The sequence below is a fragment of the Catharus ustulatus genome, chromosome 2 (genome assembly GCF_009819885.2).
Source record: "Catharus ustulatus isolate bCatUst1 chromosome 2, bCatUst1.pri.v2, whole genome shotgun sequence".
NCBI lineage: Eukaryota > Metazoa > Chordata > Aves > Passeriformes > Turdidae > Catharus > Catharus ustulatus.
This window is the reverse complement of record NC_046222.1, coordinates 9,488,000-9,500,889: the sequence shown is the minus strand read 5'-3', so window position 1 is coordinate 9,500,889 and position 12,890 is coordinate 9,488,000. Positions and strand designations below refer to the sequence as shown.

At 38.1% G+C, this 12,890-nt stretch overlaps 1 protein-coding gene across 13 annotated transcripts in view; it reads left to right on the top strand.

Moving 5' to 3' along the window:
* The window catches only part of ROBO2 (roundabout guidance receptor 2), an 847,836-nt gene that overhangs the window by 599,488 nt on the left and 235,458 nt on the right, over positions 1–12,890 (top strand). The window lies entirely within an intron of this gene.

Sequence of the window (12,890 nt, the reverse complement as noted above, 5' to 3'; positions counted from 1 at the left end):
ACTTCTGCAGATATAACTTTACTGTTGGTATGTTCCGTTCTTTTTGAAATGCATTTTTGTGCTTGTTTTTATCTAAACGTGTCTGACATCTCTGTGATTAGGGATCTAGGTGGGAGATGAATGTGTGATGGGTTCTGTGGGTGCTTCCATAGCTCCCTAATTTAGGGCTATTTTATAGTGCATTTCTTTCTTTCTGAAAGGCAGGTAGGGTAGGATTGAGTTTTCTAAATATAGACACCTACTGACATTTGGAATGTCCCAGAATGTTGTTCTCCAGTTGCTGATCCAGCAGCACAAGGGTCTGTTGCAGATCCTCTTTTTCAGCCAACCTTGTCCTCTGTAATGATTGCTTGTCCAAGAATACCCACCTCATGTGCTGCCACCTGCATTTGGACCCCTCTATTTAGGAGGCCATAAGGGGAAGCTGAATACCATTATTGCCTTCAGTGCCTTTTGGTAGAGTGGAAATCACACAGCTGTTACCAGGGAATCTCATCTCTTGTCGTGAATGGTGAGGTGAGAAAAGAAAAAATACAAGGACAACTTTCAGATTTCAAATGGAATTTGAAGAACTAATCATTAGGAATCAATGTATTGTCTTCTGCACTGACACTATCAGGTAGAGAGGTAAATAACAATATGGAACTTCCACTGGCATTCTTGTGGACAGCTTTTAGTTCAGCTTAGGCTTTAGAGTTATTTTGGAATTGTGATCATGAGAAGGGACTACAGAGAAACCTGATGGTGTTTTAGTTATAGATGGTCTGAAAACATTTCACAATGGTCCAGAGAAAATCTTGGGTTTACAGTGACTATGGAGGGGAAAAAAAATAATCCAGAAAGATACTGACATTGGAGAGAGCTCAGCTAAAAATAGAACAAATTAAAGGACTAAAAGGTCCAATTTACTAAGGATGTTGAATTTGAAAACTTTGATGAAATGATAACTAAGAGAGAGCTGATAACTGTCTGTAACTATTAATAGTGCTTTTTGCCAAGAAGGAGAGATTAATTAGCCTGGAGGAACTGAAAGTAAAATACACCTGTAAGATAAAGAGAATAAATGGACGAGTTAAGTCACACACTTCTCGTGTCCTAATTGCTTATGTTCTCTGCCCCTACTTAAAGCTCATATTTTCATTTCCAGGCTGTCAGAAAAGATGACTGCCAGGTTAGCATATTAACCTTGCTTGCAGTTACATCCACTCTCTTTCCAGCACCCCTAACATGAAACACCTCAATCTTCCCACTTTTGCTTTCAGTGCATCTCTAACCCAGATCCTGACCCTGAATGTCTGACCACTGGGACTTATGTTTGTAAAGCCCTTCCAACAGGGGGAAACAGGTGCCAAAGTAACTTGGTACCTTTAGTAATTTAGCTAAAATAACTTGGTACTTTTAGCAATTACAATGGTACCTTTAGCTTGCATACCCCTGCTTGCTTGTCTTCCACTTCTGTAAACGCCAATGCCTCAATTGTTGTGTGGGTTTTTTTGGTTGGTTGGTTGGTTGGTTTTTTTGTCCCTCATTTCTGCCTCTGTACCTGTTTCTGTGCCACTTTTCACATATCTGTATCAAATTGGAGCTTGCAGAAAAAAGCTTGGAAGGTTTTAAGAGGCAAGAAATAAAAATAATTTCTGTTGGGGACAACACAGGATGATAAGGGACATAGTTAAATATTGTTAGCAGATCAACAGTGATTAGTCAAGTTGCTGTGATTCAGTTGTTACCTGCACTCAGAATTTCTCCCCATATGCTTAACTCCAGCATGCAGGGCTTTACAGATAAATTCAGAGGAATGTAGCTGTGGCAGTCCTGCATTAGGAGGCAGAGAGTGTGAAATACACCAAAATATGAAAAATCTACAAAATCAGAAGCAATGTGGTCTGTCTGATGCATGTATGTGTATATATATATATATATTTATTTTTTTTTCCCCTCACTACTCAAAAACAGTTAACTTTTTCTGCATAGCAGTACATTCCTCTCTGGAACCAAGGAAATAATAGCAGTCAAATCTGAGTTTCACAGCTGCTAAGCCCAGCAGATTTCAGTTGCTTTACATAGCTCCCCATGTGTTCTCTTTTTCTGCCCTAAATTTGCTGAGCACATGCAGGAGGCTTCAAATCTTCTTGCAATCTTGGCTGAGTTACTTTTGGAAGGTTCCAGTAAACTCTCATAATTACCTCATTCACTGTTTGTAGTCAGTGCATTGATGTTATCGCTGTGTTTTCAAGCTAAAAAATTAGGTCCCATGATGCAACCTAATGGTATTTGTGCATATGTTAAATATATTTTAATACAACACTATCTAAACCCAGAAATATAAAATATGTTCTAATTATAAATAATTCATAAATGCATTTGAAAAATGTCAAACTGTTATGAAAGAGTTTCCTTGAAATCTTTTCTCTTGTCAAGAGTAGGGCAAGATAGCAAAATATCACATTTGTCTAATGGGCCCAGGGAAAACTTCTGTAAAGTACAGTATGTGCTTGAATTGATAAAGTGGAAGAAAAAAATCCAAATTTTGGCACAGCTATGTGGTGGGGTCTGTTACAGGGCTCTGTTCTTCTTTTATACATAACCAGGGGTTTTAACTAGGCCTTATTGGCAAAGAAAACCAGCAGGGTGAAGGAAAGCCATAAAAAAATAACTCTGGCATTCTTTAGCTGAAGGAAGATAAAATTCATAGAAAGCTTAACTCTAACACTTGACCACCTAAACTATGTCTGGGAAATGGTCATGGCTTCTCACTGTAGGCACAGGTGGTGTGTATTATAAGGGCAGGATCAGGCAGTCTTACTGCATAAACTCTTTTAGATGAAAATTCAGCTTAAGACAAAAAACAAAACAGGTGCCTTTTTAGAGTTTACGAGCTTCTTTTGGATGCTGAACTTTCAAAATATGCCTTTAAACTATAGGCAGTGAGTGATAATCTCAACAGAGCTTTAGCTCCTGACAATTTATAAAGCAGTTGAGAATTGTGAAGGCCAAGGGTAAAGAAAAGTGAGGCAGAAGGATGGTGAGGCTGCACAGCACTGCAGGCTGCCCCATGTCCTCCTCCCAGCTCCAGGAAAGCAGCAGTGAAATACTTCATGGTTTGTAATGATGAAGTGCTTGCCCATGTCTCAGCAGGTTGTCAGGAAAAAAAATAAAAAATAAAAAAGTAGCAGCACAAACCAGCTTGAGAGGAGAGCTCATCCAAGCATTCTGAGGGCAGAAATTTGGAAGTGGTGATGTGCGTGACATCTCTGAGGTGGTGCTGACAGATGAGTTGTAAAGGAAGAAGTACAATTGCTCGTTAAGGTGCTGGGTTGAGCAGGAATAGACGAGCTGGTTTTTGTCAATAAATCACTATGTTTTGTTTAGACACCATATTTTCTCTCCTTGAGTGAGCAATTACTGCTGGGCAATCACAGCAGAAAGACCTGCAGATTTTAATTTCATACTAGGAAACAAAAGAACAATACCCAGAACTCGGTTGTATGTAAAATAATGATTTCCCTTGATAGAAGGCTTTGCACATAGACGTAAGTCATTGCTGGAACAGACTTGTGAGTGTACAGCCAGTATGGAAACTGTTTTTTCTTGAACAGAAGGAATGTAAAATACTGTCCCTGAAGGAGGCGTTTGTTTGTGACTGTTGGTTTGACACTACATCAAACTCACAGTAATATCTTTTCACAAGTAGTACATACCATCCTCTGCCCATCAAACAAACAGGAAAGGAAACATTTCTTCTTCGTATTTAGTGGAGTGGAAAATTTGCAAGTTGAAAAAGTGACTAAGATAGGATCATAATACCTAAACTCCACAACCACTTATTACTGGGCAAGATCAGGTCTTCATTTCAATCCACTGGGAAGTACTTTTCCATTTAAATAACCATCTGTAATTTTTATGTGTAGAGCCCAGTGAAAGAATAGGTTTCTTTAAAGGACACTGTGAATTTTATGTGTGCTAACTGGCCAAAATGCTAACTGAAGTTCAAAAGAGAAGAATGGAGTGTTAAGGAAGCAGCTATTATGTATGCTAAACTGCTTCTAAAGATAACTGCTAAGTGATCTTTTCAAAGTCAGGGAAGGACAGCACATTTGCCACGTGTATCACATCTCTTCTGTGGAATTTTACTTTTAAGGACTATCAGTGTTCAGGTTCTTGTTGTTATTATTGTTAGTGTTAAATACACATTTATTACTAAGTTAGTGCTTTCAGTTATTATTACAGTTGTTCATTAAATCATAAGAAGAAGCCTGTTTAATAGATATTTTAAAATTTTCAGGCACATACGTGTTTAGGATAGGTGTTGCTTCTGCTGAGATGTTTTTGGCACCTTGGACTAGGATGGAAGTCTGAGATGGCGAATTTTATTTGGGTAGCAAGATACCAACATACATCTTGGTGTCCTGCCAAGAAAACTGTAAAAGCCAGGCATCAGGTACTGAATCATTACAGAATTGCAAAAACAAGTGTTCATGTAAAGGAACTGCACAATTTTTTTTCAGTAAAATGATCACATGATAGGTTAGACTGCTTACTGACTTTATTCCCTTGGTGCATTCACTTAGTTGCCAAGGAATTTTTTGAGTGAATTTATGTAACTTTTATTGGACAACATTCAGATTTGAATCTACTTGCATGCTTGTTTTATATATTCTGTTTTGGAATCCAATATTGAAGATGCATTAGAAGAGATACAGAGATTTATATTTATTTTTTTTTTTATCAGGAGTGGAGGCATGAGTTTGTCTCCCACTGCCTGTATGCTGTGTAACTATGTCAGAACTTAATTCTGATTTTAAGTCTGCATGTTTAGCTGGGGTCTCTCCAGACATGTGAATCTGTCAGAGGATATGGAGCATTTCATCTCTCAATAGTCTTCAGGGTTATGACATTTAAGCAGTAAGCTTTTGGGGATAGAAAACTAGGACAGAGAGAAGGGAGAAGCTGCTCTGTGTCTGTCTATGCGATACCCTATGTTAAGATAAAATCTTAGTTTCTTCTTCAGGCATTAAAATTCAGCTGAAAAATGTAAAGAATAAAAATGAATTGGATTTTTTTTAAACTGTATATCTTTTACAAAACAGATCTCTTCATCTAAACAAAGGCATTTTTACAGATTATTTAGAGTGAAAGGTGAATGAAAAAAAATCAGTAGGAATTTCTCAAAGGCAAATGTTGTTTCTGGGGTCATATTATAAAAATTTTCCAGGTGCTTAAAATTGCTTTAATATCTACTGCTAGTCTAAATATAATAATAGCAGCAACAATAATGTTTTCTGTGGTTAAATATACTTACAAGTATGTGCATACATGTATGTGTAACATGTGCATATGCATACATGTACAGATGATGTATAGATATGCTATTTAGAAAATTTAGTGATTGCTAGGTGGGGGCTTTACTGTTCTTCTGCTTTGCAAGTAGAATTCCTGTGGAGAGCACTATGTCAATGAAGTTACAACTGGCCAAGGCACCTTTTGCAGATGGATCTTTTGGGGTTTTACAGCCCTTGGGAGGAGTGGCAGGGGAGAGGGGGGTGGCTATTCCCACAGAAGTCTTTTGGCTTCCCCTGCCCTGTTTCTGTGGCTTGTACACACCATTCCTTGGAGCTCCTTGCTTTTTCAGCTCTCACATTTCTGTAGGGTTTCCCCATACACCATGGAGCTGCTTCTGTTTTCCCCAAGCTTGCATTAATGCCAGTCAGAATGGCACTGCTGTGTGTGACTTGCTGACTTGGAATAAGATGGGAGGCACTTGAGGGGGAGGAGGATTCAGGAACAAATGCTTTACAGGAGAGCGACTGCCCTATACTTCAATTAGACATTATGGAACTATAAGCAGAGAAAAACACAGCTTTGAAATTATATTGGCTGGAGCCTTGTTCTCCTTTCTCCTTTCCATTTTCTGTCGAGTCTTCATTTTCCTGCTGGCCGTCTGTTGTCTGCTTCTGTCCAAAGCCTTGCTCTGGTTGGAATTCAGAGTTTTTCTCCTGTGTTAATATTTTATTTTCTTCTGTGATGATGTTTTGTTTTCATTTGCCTCCTTCTTGAAGATGTGTGGCCTCTGGGGCAGTTTTTTGAAAGCCTCTCACTGGTAGGAAGGACTGAACGAGGTAAATTAAGTTTCTCAGGAATGTATTGCAGTAATTTAATCTCAAAGTTGTGGACAGGAACACCAGGAAAGCAAGCCTGAATTGCTGTTCTTGAGATAAAAAAGTATCATTCATTTGAAGTTCCTTCTAACCTAGGAATGTGAGGATTGCAATACTGTCATCACTGGATGAGACAAAGTCTATTCAAGTATTTCTGTCACATTTAGTGGGCTTTGGATCAGATTTTCATAGTTACAGATGCTCATCATAGCAGAAATTAAAGTAATTCTTGAAAGAAAGGAGAGAGGTCTCAGACAATATTCCCTTTCCATATTTGAGCTGAACCAAGTGTTCCTGTATTAAGATTTAAGCATCATGTTCTGTTTTGATAATTATTCTAATTTCCATAACCTTTTGATAGTGGTCCAAAAATAGCATTTCAGTTTTTCTTAACATAATCTCAAAAAGAGAGCACACCACCTACCTGATAGTTGTTATTTTTCCTCTTACAAGCAGAGGAAAAAAAAAGAAATCCAAAAGTTATTATTCTGAAGTCAGGAATGCTGACATCTTTATTAAAAAAAAAAATCTTAAAATACTGACTAGATAAATTAGTATTGCAAGCAATAAAAAATGTATGATTTCTGTGACTGTATTCTGTGATTTAGGGTTTTATTTTCAGTGCTACAGGCTATACCATACTTTATTCATCAAAAGAACAAAATAAAGTGTAAAATAAAAAAAATGAAAGCAGAACTAATCAAACCCCAGGATAAGAGTCTTTCTCCTTAACTACATGTGCATCTCTTAAGGGTTTAGTGTGAGCTCCAACAAGCTACCACTGGGACCAATAGTGATAGACCTTTGTCATGCTGTATTGAGGGTTTATTAAGAGCTTTGCCTGGTTTATTTGGCTTTTTGATGTTTATATGTAGCTTGATTCAGGATTCCACCTTTCTCCAGTGCTCATTAGTCGTAGTGGCCTTTCTAAACCAGGTCTTTTGGGACTGGTGGTGATTGTGACAGATGGTAGAGGAACAGAATTGCTCTGGGACACTGCTACTCACTTTGTCTCTGTCCTCCTCTTGCCTTCTTTCCTCTTATTTCAGTGCTGATGTTGGATTCCCATGCATTTGTCCCTGGAGAGACACAAATTACAGTAGTTACTTATGCAGCACTTCAGACTACTTGTAAGAATAAACTCTCATGCTTCCCTTTGTCAAATAGGAAGCAATTATATTTTCCTTTTTTGCAACTGGATGTCTTTTTCCTTCTTGTAAAAGGTAATGCATTGAGAGTATTGAAACCTTAAGACACAGCCTTGTAGAAAAGCATGTTGCAGTTCAGCTAAAGCATTTTTCAGCTGCTTTCCTGGACTTATTTTTAATTAGACATGCTCTGATGAGAAAAGTGGTATTTTAGTTCTGGCTTCTAAAGGGCCAAGATAAGTTAAAGCAATATTCTCCTAATTTGTATAATCAATATATCCTCCATATTTGACCAGTACAAACAGGAATGGCATGTCACTGTCATTAAAACTGTGGGGGAAAAAAAATATATATAGTGTTTTGCTTAAAGAAGAAAAGCAAAACTCAGTAAAATTTTCAGCTGGGAAAAAGGGAAGAAAATGAGAAAGAAAAAAAAAAAAAACAGATGATGATGGGGGGAAAGGAAGATATAGAAGAATAGAAGAGGTATTAAGCTATGTTATTTATATCCCCCCCCTTTTTTTTTTTTCCTCTGGTTGGTAAGGTAAAACTTCACTTCTTTAAGTCAGGCACAGTGTGGAGGATTTTTCTCAAGACCCTGTAGAGAGCACAAAATCCCAGGATTTAGCATAAGAATGGCACCCACTAATATTTCTGTAAATTCCAATACATGTTGAAAAAACTACTAGGACATACCAGGGTAATGTAGAAACACTTATAATACAATATTACAAATGTTTGTGCCATTTATCTTTTTTAAGCCAATCCCATTTGTTTCTCTCTTGTTTGCCCAGTACTAAAGGCCAGATTTCTTTTTCTTTATTCGAAATTAAAATGTCACACAAGGAATACTGTATTGTCTCCAGTCTTGCTGAGGTGACAGGCATCTTCCTCCTCTTCCCCGTGTCTTTACAAAGATTAATTGCCTCTTCAAACCCCTGTGCCTTTTGCTTTCAAAGCATTCTCCCTTTGATCCCTTTCCTCCTTAGCTGCCCATCATCACTGGACTCAGATATGAGGAAGCCTAAAGTGGATTTGCCTGTGTATTTGTGAAATTCACTGTTGAGGGGAACAGCTTGCACATCCTCCAGTGCTCATGGAGCATTATTGGATTAACTCTAACAGTGAACCACAGTGTATCCTGGAGAGGGCCTTGGAAAAATGGGAATATTTCTGCCATTCCAGGGTCAGTGCTCTGACTCCGTGTACTTTTTTCTTAGTTGGAAAAAAGCCCTGCTTTTATGGTTGGTTGTGTTTTTTAGGGAGCAGTCACCTGAACACAAACTATTTTGATCAGTGTGCAGTGCTATGGTAGATAAACATAAATTCTTAAAAATGAATATTGTAAACAAACTACAAAAAAGAAGGTAAACAAATTGCAAATACTAAATTGTACATATCTATTGGAAAATGCAACGTCCTTTTGTATAACCCAGGGATGTAAAGTGTTACTGGCTTTATTTAAAAAGAAGTTGCAAAAGGTATTATCATAAACTTCATTATAAAGAAAATCCTATCTTCTGCTGCAGATATAACCCCTTTTTCAAGCTATTTCAAGTTATAATTCTTAGTCTTCAGACCTTCCTCATGTACCAGAATTTTGAAAACTGAAATTCTGCTGTACTATGACTGAACTCAAATCTGACTCCTTTTTCCTTTGTTAGATTTTCGGGTTTGTTTTCCATTGCATCTAAAGTTATTCAAGTGGAAGCAGGCATGTGCTGCGCACGCCACAGCATACAATTTTAATTTCATGGAGGGCAATGGGGTTTTTTTGTTCTTTGCCAGGCCTTTTATGAGCATGCTGCTAGATCCCCCATCTAATAGCACCTGCTGTGCTAGTGATGGGGATATGTGTAATGGTATGTCTACCTTGGGAGATTATGGGAATGGTGAGGGCAGGGGACCAACAGGGAGGCCAATGTGTGTGTATACTTTCCAAATTCCTAGCTACGCCCCTGGCTAGATTGCAGTGATAAAAGTGGCCTGCTGTTAACACTGGAATATAGAAAGTGAGGATTAAAAAACAGCGCATCCCTGCATGTTAATGACTGTCTATTCTCTCTGCTTTCTAGCAAAAGCAGCAGAATAGCATGCACAAAGCCCAGTTTGCCAGACTGGCAGCCATTCCTTGGGCTTGGAGAGCCGTGCTATCTGTGCCAGCCTCTGTCACCTTGGGTTCCAGGCAGTGTGGGGGTAGCTTTATGAATTTCACCTTATAGGGGTCTGGTTATTAGGGCAGATGCAACCAGGGAGTTGACAACCTCCTCCACACAGTGACTGGACTGACATTTGCTTAGCGGTAACAAGCTGCCATAGTGTGGTGCCATGGGGGCCCTTGGGCTTGATTTAAGAGTGCTGACACCAACTGCTTGTTATTTCGTGTTTTAGAGCTGTCAGGGAGGCGACTGATGTCAGCATAAAATTATTTGATAGCTCTAAATCATGAGTAAAGTATGAATCCATTGACAGCAATAAGCAAACAGTCAAATTGTTGAACCCTTCAATTGGGAGAGAATTGACAATGGAATGGTGTGCATACACTTAGATGGGCAGAAAATGGGACTGTAGCCCATCTGTGCCTTCCCTCTGAAATCCATGTGGATGATTCAGTTTTTTAATATTGTGGTAGAACTGCTGCTGCTACTACCCAGCAGGTTTTCTAGGAAAATACTGCACTGCAATTTTCATTGTGTTCCCACTGAACTTCTCATATGGTAAATTTGATAATGGTAACATTTGCTTGTTGTACATGTAATCACAATTACATCTGTATTTGCTAATGGCCTTCTTGAAAATTGTGTGTTGAGATGAGACTCTTGAAGTAGGAAGATAGTATGGCTGTTGTGCTCACAGTGAATATTTATGAAGCATACAGCGTTCCAACCCACAAAGCTGTATCAGTTGCTTTACCTATGTCCCACTTAATTTTCTCAGATTTATTCTGGTATAACTCCATTACCATACAGTAAATCAAACATGTGAGCTTCATTATTATTACTTTTTTTTTTTTTTTTTCCCCAGTCTTGACAATGTTTCTGTTTTTCTTTTCTATCCCACTGCCCTAAGCCCATCACATGGATTTTGGGAGCTTCTGATTCTCTAATTCTGTCCCAGTATATAGCAATTGAAAGCATTTAGTTGTGATTAAAGCAGATTGAATGAGATAATCCCTCTGAGTGAGCAGCTTCAAAAAGCTCAAACACAATTCTTTGGGGACATGAACTAACTCAACACAGGCTAATTCCTGCAGCATCTCCCATGTGATACGTTAGGCCCACTACTTGTTTCACTTATCCCATTAGAATATTTCTTTTTTTTTGTTTAGAACTGAATTTTCCTGTAAATTTTAGCAGTCATACAGCATGGAAATGTACAGTTTAGACTTCTTCAAAATGTGCAATGGCATGAATATTTCTGTGCTAGAAGTGGAAGCAGATAGTTCTGATGGAAGCAGCGATGCATTGAGTGGTGACCTGCAGAGGAAGGGTAATAATATGCAAAGCCTGGGAAATAGGATTGCTTCACTTTCAGCTGTATAATGCTTTGGTTAGACAAAGCCCAAGCCTGGCCTCATGCTCAAACTCTCCAAGCCCCAGTGCCCGGCCTCATGCTTAACACTTTGCACTTTTTCCAAGTAACAGCAGAATGGCAGCCAAGATTTTTGAAGCTGAGGCCTTGGAAGTGCAGCTGGTGTTGTGAATGTTATGATGTTGACAGCTTTTTCCAGTAAAGTATTTTCAGTTAAGGTTATAGCAGTTGTTAGTTCTTTATTTAAGTTCCTTTCCTCCAATGTGTTACTTAAGGGGACCTAAATGTTGAGATCTGAAACTTCTGTAGGCATTAAATATCTGATTTTATTTCATTTCACCTTTGAGTTTTTGGAAAGGGTTTTATTTGCCAGGATCCACAGCTGATCTGATAGGCTATGGTAGAAAGTGATGTGATTGCTGTCCTCTACTGTTCATTGTGTCCTCTACTGTTCAGAACTAAAATGCTTGGAAATGCAAAATGCTTTATTTAGAACCAAATGAACATGAACCAAATTCAGTCTTGGCTGAATGGTCAGTGGAGTTCTGTCTTTAAAAGCATGGAGTAATTGCTTCCTTCTGGTCTTCTCAAAAGTTATAAGATTTTTTAAAATTATTATTATTTTAAATGAACTAATCATCTCCTACTATTTAAATCGTGCATATACTGACTTTTTATTTTTATATTTTTTTTGTTTTGGATCTTGTCATGTAAGTGATGGTAGAGAGCTGCTCTTCAGAAATCTTACCTAGTTGGTTTTATTCTGAGACAGGTGCAGAAAGACAGCCTATCGCATGAGGCAAAATTTAAGAGAAATTAAAGGGTTCCTCCCCTTCAGCATTTTAAGGTAGATCAGAAGTGCTATTTGTGAAAAGTGAACGTGATTATCCCATCACTGTCCTCTGGCTCCTGTTAAAGAGGGATGTTGAGCCATGGGAGCTTTGCTCCTTTCAGGAGGAACAAATTCAAAATGTGTGCTTCAGAAGAAATTCCAATGTGTTCCAGCAGCCTGTGAACATTCAGTTTGGTAGTGGCCTAGGTCTAGTCTAAAATGGCTCTACCAAAACCATGAGGAGAAACAAGTACGAGCACTCAGAAACACATCCAGGTTTCTGAGTGCTGAATAAAAATCACAGCCATTCTGTTAATTGTGTGTGTGTATATATATGTAGATGTATTATATATGCATATCTGTGTGTCTATAGAAATACATATATATTTATATATTTTATATATATTTATTATTTTATATATACCCTGTATAGTATTACAAATGTGTTTCTATATGTGTTTCTATATACAAATTTATATGCATATATATATTTATTATATATATGAATAAAATTATGTATTTTTTAAATGATTCTGCTTTGGCAAAAATATCTGTGATTGAAATCTGAAACACAATCACCACATAGTCTCTATCAAAGACTTACTTTGCCATACTAAATTTGAATTGGGGAAAAATTACAAGCTAAAACTCGAAGCAATTGGAAGGATCCTTGGCACGGGTCCAACTGGCAGTTCCTACGTTGTGTTAGCTCAGCTCAGTCCCCAGCCTTAGAGCAGAGGTGGTTGCTGAGTCTGGGACAACTTGCACATGTGGGAGATCATAAATATCCTGGCCAAGTGCCACCCACCTCAGTCTTCTTACAGAAAGAAAACAAATGCATTACTGCTGAGGAAAATTCTTCTGTGTTCTGCTGTTGTTCACCAACAAAGGAGAAACAAGGGATTAACTTCAAAAATTGTTACTGAAAGTGAAGGGACTTGGATGTGCCTGAGAAAATTCTTTCAGCAATCTTGTGTATAATTGAGGATTTCAGTCCTGTGTTAAGCGCACTGTGTGTCCAAATATAAGGTGGGAATTATTACCACCTGCAGTTGTAACTAAAGGGACTTGGTTTTGAATCTGGGGCTGACCTACTGGACTTGCTTTCCTGCAGATCATATCTTAAAACAGAGATGGATCCAGTCTTGTGCCACATAAAGAAAATGAAAATAAGATTTTTCCAAACAGTGAAGAAGTTGTGACTTGACTGATACCAACCTT